A 6,000-nucleotide genomic window follows, 5' to 3' on the forward strand; every position below is an offset into this window, starting at 1 on the left:
TTCTCTCTTTTAAGATTCTGGTTAAATTGTTATCATATCTCTAGCAGAAATTTTTGTTTAAATAGCTAGCACCTTTGGTTAAAAGATCAAATTTTAAAAAATTACAAGGTAAGTAAATAGCTGAAAAATGAAAACAAAGTCGTAATTACCGTTAAGAGAATAAAATCTGCTTTGCTGAATGAAGTTCTCATAATCTGATGAGTGTAGAATAATGATTTACTTTATGTTTGATAGAACAATATTGAAGTACACAGGATTGTGGTTATTAAGATCTAGAGAACATTGAGCTTGAAAAAACACATGTTTTCAAGAAGTTTATGGTGATTTATATGGCTCTCCCCTTTTATCTGTGTAGCAACAACAAGTTGTGAGAGTAGAGATTGGCTGGATTCCAGTATATTGCTAAGCTGTAACAGGTTTGCTTGATTTTGGCTTCCTTGCTCTATAAATTGTGGCTTATGGCTAATTTTAATGTGTGAACCTAGCTAGTTGTACATTGATCAGTAAACCATGGTTTAGAAAGCATAACTTGTGTAACATGTGAACTATTGAGTGATGGACTATTGGCTCAAGGACAAACAGTGGCTGAATAGACTTTTGAACATTTTACTCAGACTTTCTCAGGTTGGTCCCTCCAAATATATTGGATTTCAACTTCTCCAATTCTCATGCCGTTTGGGAATTAAGTTAATTTAAATCCCATATATCAAGAGTTGGGTAGGGCTGCTTTACCCCTGCTTATTCCATAAGCTAGTTAGAATCAAAGTTTTTACTGTTCAAGCTGAAGGTATTGCTTCTTCATATTTTTAAAAGCTGTTCAGGTATTTTAAGTTCACGTCTATAATTCAAAAGTGTGCTCTAAGTAGACTTTAAAGCTTGTAATTAAAAAAATGCATTCTAGGAAGAAATTACTAATAGTCTTTTCCAGTGTCTGTCTTTTGCAACTTTAGTAAGCTTCTTAGTACAACTACTATCCACTAATTAGCTGCTTTATTTTTTTTTTAAAAAATGTGTTTTTCTGAGTAACCAGCTTTTCTATTTAGTTCATTAAGAGATATTCCTCCTTGTGATAAACCTGACATAATTCATCTATTGATAGTAACATAATTGAGGACATTAATTATGCTAATTTAACATGCTTTGAATTAACTATATCATAGATAGTTGCATGGTGGTAGTTGGTAAAAACTAAAATCTACTTTTTCTCTTTTGACAAAAGTGGCAAAAGGGTGTTAACTGCACTTTCATGAATGTGTGGTTAATCCTGCCAATACTGAAACAGGCCACAAGATGTCCTCATAGGAAAAATAATGCCCTCCTTTGCCCTCATAAGCTTGCAGACAAATGCATCAAAAAGATGTATTCAAATAAACGTTTTTTAAATAGCTTAAAGAGTGTGTTTCTTACGGTAACAATGATTGCATTCAATTAATCTTTCATTCTGCATTTTACTCAATGATCCTTCCTTCCTTCCTTCCTTCCTTCCTTCCTTCCTTCCTTCCTTCCTTCCTTCCTTCCTGTTAGGACACTTTTTCTTGACTTACTGGCATGTATTCAGAGTACACTGAGATAATAAATCAAGAGTCAGCAGCCAGCTAGTTAGACTTTGCAATTTACTACCTTAAAGAGGGATTAAAATAACTTCCTGAGGCCTGCTGCTATCTTTTTCCCTTTTTCCATAGCCAATTCTCAGTTTAGGAATGGATGACTTTCAAAGTAAAGGAAAACAGTGAGGGCAAGGTAAAGAATAGGGATTATGTTTTTTTAGTTTCCCATCTCTCTCCTATTCATTGCATTTATTCCTTTAGCTTGCTGTTCCCAAACGTGCTGTTCTTAAGGTCAGTTACACTATAACTTATATAATCTCAAGCAAGCCTCCAGCCTGCTTTATACTTTTTCTTCATTGGAAAGGCTGATTAAAGATATACACTTCAGAAAGAAGTAATACTTCATGTAAGCCTTTTTCCAAGTGTTCCAGATGTTAATCAAAACTACTACATCCCTGGCAGATTTTGATTTTCAAATTATATGTAGGTGCTCAGCTCATCTTCTAGACAAAATTGTCTTTCTCATGTGGAAGGATAAGAGTTTCTTGTTAAAAACAAAAAACGCAAAACATTCATGTTTTAATTTGTCCAATTTAGTATTTGAACCTTTAAAATAAAGCTTGAAAAAACAACAACCTAAAGTAAAGTCTAAAAAAACCTGAATAAACAGCAAGCTACTAGTACTAGGACCTTTGGATGAAATAAACTAAAAACAAAGTATGGGAGTTTCCCCACAAACCAAGGTAACCCATCTCTCTCTAAATTCTTTTGAAATAAACTGCTGCTTTTTTGCTTCAGATGGCCCCCAAATGATATACTTTTCCACTGATCAAAAACCTTTATACTAGAAACTAGGGATTTAAAAAAAAAATCACTAGAAAAAAAAAGTTAATCAGTTTTTGTTTAGCTGTCAAAAAAACCTACTTCTGGACCATTAATGGAGGATGCTGAAAAAAATCATTATCTTCATTGCATCCCCTTGCAAAAATGCTGCTTGCAAAGATAAATGCAGGGTATGATTCTGTACTGTAGCTTTAAACCATCTCACAATAGAACTAGGTGTTTGTACTGAAAGGAAATGGAAAGCCAGTTACACAATAAGCAGCTTTGATTTCAAGCTTGTATTCTGGTGGCAGCAAAGAAATCTCACATATAAATGTCTCCATAAAGACTGCTGTGCACTGATTTTGTCCAGAACTTTAAGGGATGTTTAGGAATAATAGATTCTTTCTACAAAACAAGCCCTGTAAACAGGTCTCTTCATCCTAAACATGTTATGTACTTTCAACACTCTTTCTGTGGCACGCTGTTTCCAGAATTTCCAAATTAAGTCATTCTTGTCAGAAGTGAATCAATAACTGAAGTTTTAAACTCCATTGTTTTCTGATTGAAAACATCAGATTTCTGTTTCAGCTTCAAAAAGGTGTGATTCACATTATACACTAAGGTTGTTATCTGTATACTCAAACTCAACTCTATTTATTACAATCAAAAATCAGCCAAGTTTTATTTATATACATTCAGTTGTTCTAAAAAGAACCACTTTGGTGGTTAAGGTGTCAGACTAGAAACTGAGAGACTGTGAGTTCTAGTCCCACCTTCAGCAGGAACCCAGCTGGGTGACCTTGGGCCAGTCACACACACTCAACCACAGGAAACAGGCAATGGCAAACCACTTCTGAAAAACCTTGCCAAGAGAACTGCAGGAACTAGTCCAAGCAGTCGCGAGGAATCAAAACTGACTCGAAGGCAGGAAAAAAAGTGTTCTAAAAGATTTTAAGTTAGGAAAGAGCAAGTAATTCCTCACAGCTTTCTTAAATGGTTTATATGGGGATTTTCCTTCATTTTATCCCATAACAATCCTATGAAATAGGTTAGGTTCAGAGAGAGTGACAGCCCAAAATCACCCAGTGAGTTCCCTGGCTGAGGGACTAGAATCTGGGTGTCCCCTTCATAATCCAACACCTGAATCATTAAACCACACTGGCTCACAAAATACATCAGGCCCCAATTCTACATGTCTGTCTGATTAAGAAACTGGAAAAAGGCACAAGTATTGCTGGATCAGGATCTGTTGTCTCTGATATTTCCATTGTTTGACATCGTAATTCAGGTGTCTGTGAAAATGGCTGTTTTGAACATTTTGTGTGATTCTACAATCAGCCGTTGTGCAGAATCTTTTTATGCTTATAGATATTCAATATTGAGATTTATAAAGTGCATGTGTATAAATAACTGCTTGAAAATATGTGTCATTGTACTGATGGGCTCATCAGGAGTACAGCAAGGCCTCTAGATTTGTTGAATATGTGTGAAATAGCACTGCAAGTTGTAAGGACATGAGGAAAAAACAGGAATACTAATGGTCAGATATGTAACTGCAATCCAGAGAGCCCCCATGGAGATTTCTGTTGGGCTTATCTAATCAATTTTCATATCTCAAATTGTGCTTAAAATGGCCAAGAACAGCTATCATACCAGTCTGTAGAAGATCTCAGCTTCAGTTCTTTGTATCTTCTATTAAACAAAGATCTCTCATTTCATAGAAGTTCTTAAAGAACAGAGCTGCTGCCAAAATTGATCATATCAGGGTAAATAATCCCAGTCAAGGAATATGAAGCTGGTTCTTTCAGCACGTGGAAATTTTAAAGTTGTTGGTTTCTACATCAGATTTTCTTTCCTATTTTATTAAGCTCTTCAGTTTTATTGAAACTTTGTGATATTCTTATTGTACATTGCAAGTCTTATGATTATTGTATGGTCACTCAGACGGCTGGGCTGGTAAGTAGAAAGTGTGATCTAGTCATTAATAAGTTACAGTGAATAGTTTTGATTGCTGTGATTGCTCTGCTACATTGCGGTGATTACAATGGATTCAGCAGATACCCCTGACTCGCCTTTCCCAACACAGGGAACTAATATGGATAGCCTTGCTTGTTTTTTGTCTGTTTGCCTGCATTCTTATTTTTGTTTTGTTGTTTTTAACAAAAATTGGTCATGCTGGCTTGGAATTCTGAGTTACAACTCCAACACATTTTGAGGGTGCCAGATTAGAAGAAGGTATCCTGGATTACCCTCCAGTCACAATAAATTGTTAGATTTCTTTCTTGTCCTTTATTATTGGCACAGCTGATGGCTAAGACTTCAAAGAACTATTTTTAAGAACTGGCACCTCTATCACTCTAGTTCCTTTAAAGTGAGACATACTACATGGCAGTGCGATGGATTTGAGGGCCAGAATATGACTGCAATGCAGTTTAAACTTTGTGTTGCCTCTTAGGAACTGTGTATTATCACTCATGCATACATTGATTTTCAACTCAGCTTGATCAGATCAGTTTATTTGATTTGAACTTATTTTTCTTTGTTTGGAAGCGGTGTCCTGGAGGGGTGCTAAGGGCCAGGACCTGAGTTAGTATTCTCAAACATATCGTGTCTTTCTAAAGATGTGACTGCCTTCTGTAGTATTGCAGATTGTGGTGTTCTAGGCGGTTGCTAGATTAAAGAGTTAACAAAAGCTATAACTTCTTTCTGCAAGTCATTTTGTCAGCATATTAATTGTATCCAGGCTTTCTAAATACTTTCAGAGTGCAATAGCTCTTGTAAGTCAGTTGGCAAATATATCAAGGGTCTCAAAATTGTATCTCAAAAAATGTATCAAATTAGCTAAGAACTATAACCAGATCTTTCCAAAAGAAAGCAGATGAAAAAAGGCATGGGAACATTGAGGAAAGTGCAGGGAAGCAGTTCAACATATTCTGCAATCAGATTTTTGAAATCTACTTTTAATCCTACAGGAAGTATGCTGATTGTAGCTATAAGCAACCTTTTAAACCCATTTGTTGGCCCATTATCCAGTGGGACTTGACTACTAATGTCAAATGCATGTGGAATCTGATTAGCTGAATTGTCTGTACGAAATCTATTTGTTCGAGGTAATGGGAACAGGGAACTGGAAGTGCATCCATCCATTGCTTTTCATCCATGGGCAGCCTGATGTACCAGAAGGACAAGCATACTTAAAAGTCAACATATAAGCATTAACAGCTAATAACTCTGATTTAAATCATTAGAGGGGATCTCAGAGGATCAGGTTCACGGACTGAATCATTTCTGTTTCACAATTCCCATCCTTCTTTACCACCTCTTGCAGATTAAAAGGAAAGTAGGATTGAGAAGTTGGTAGACTGAGCCTATATTCTGATATAGTACTAAGCAATAGTTTAACGGTAGCACTGAGTGTAATGTGTGAACCCAGGCAAAAAATAATTACAGCCAAAGAGAATTGGAATACCAGAAATTGGGGGTGGGGGTGGGAAAGTACATAAATGTGGCAATTCATGTATGTAACTTAAGTTAAAGATTGGTTTCATATTTCCTATCTGTCCATTGCTATCTAAAAAGTAACACCATCCCCAAAACTTCTTCACACAGGCAGGGGCTTTGTAATACG

This window comes from Candoia aspera, chromosome 3 (assembly GCF_035149785.1).
Source record: "Candoia aspera isolate rCanAsp1 chromosome 3, rCanAsp1.hap2, whole genome shotgun sequence".
Lineage (NCBI taxonomy): Eukaryota > Metazoa > Chordata > Lepidosauria > Squamata > Boidae > Candoia > Candoia aspera.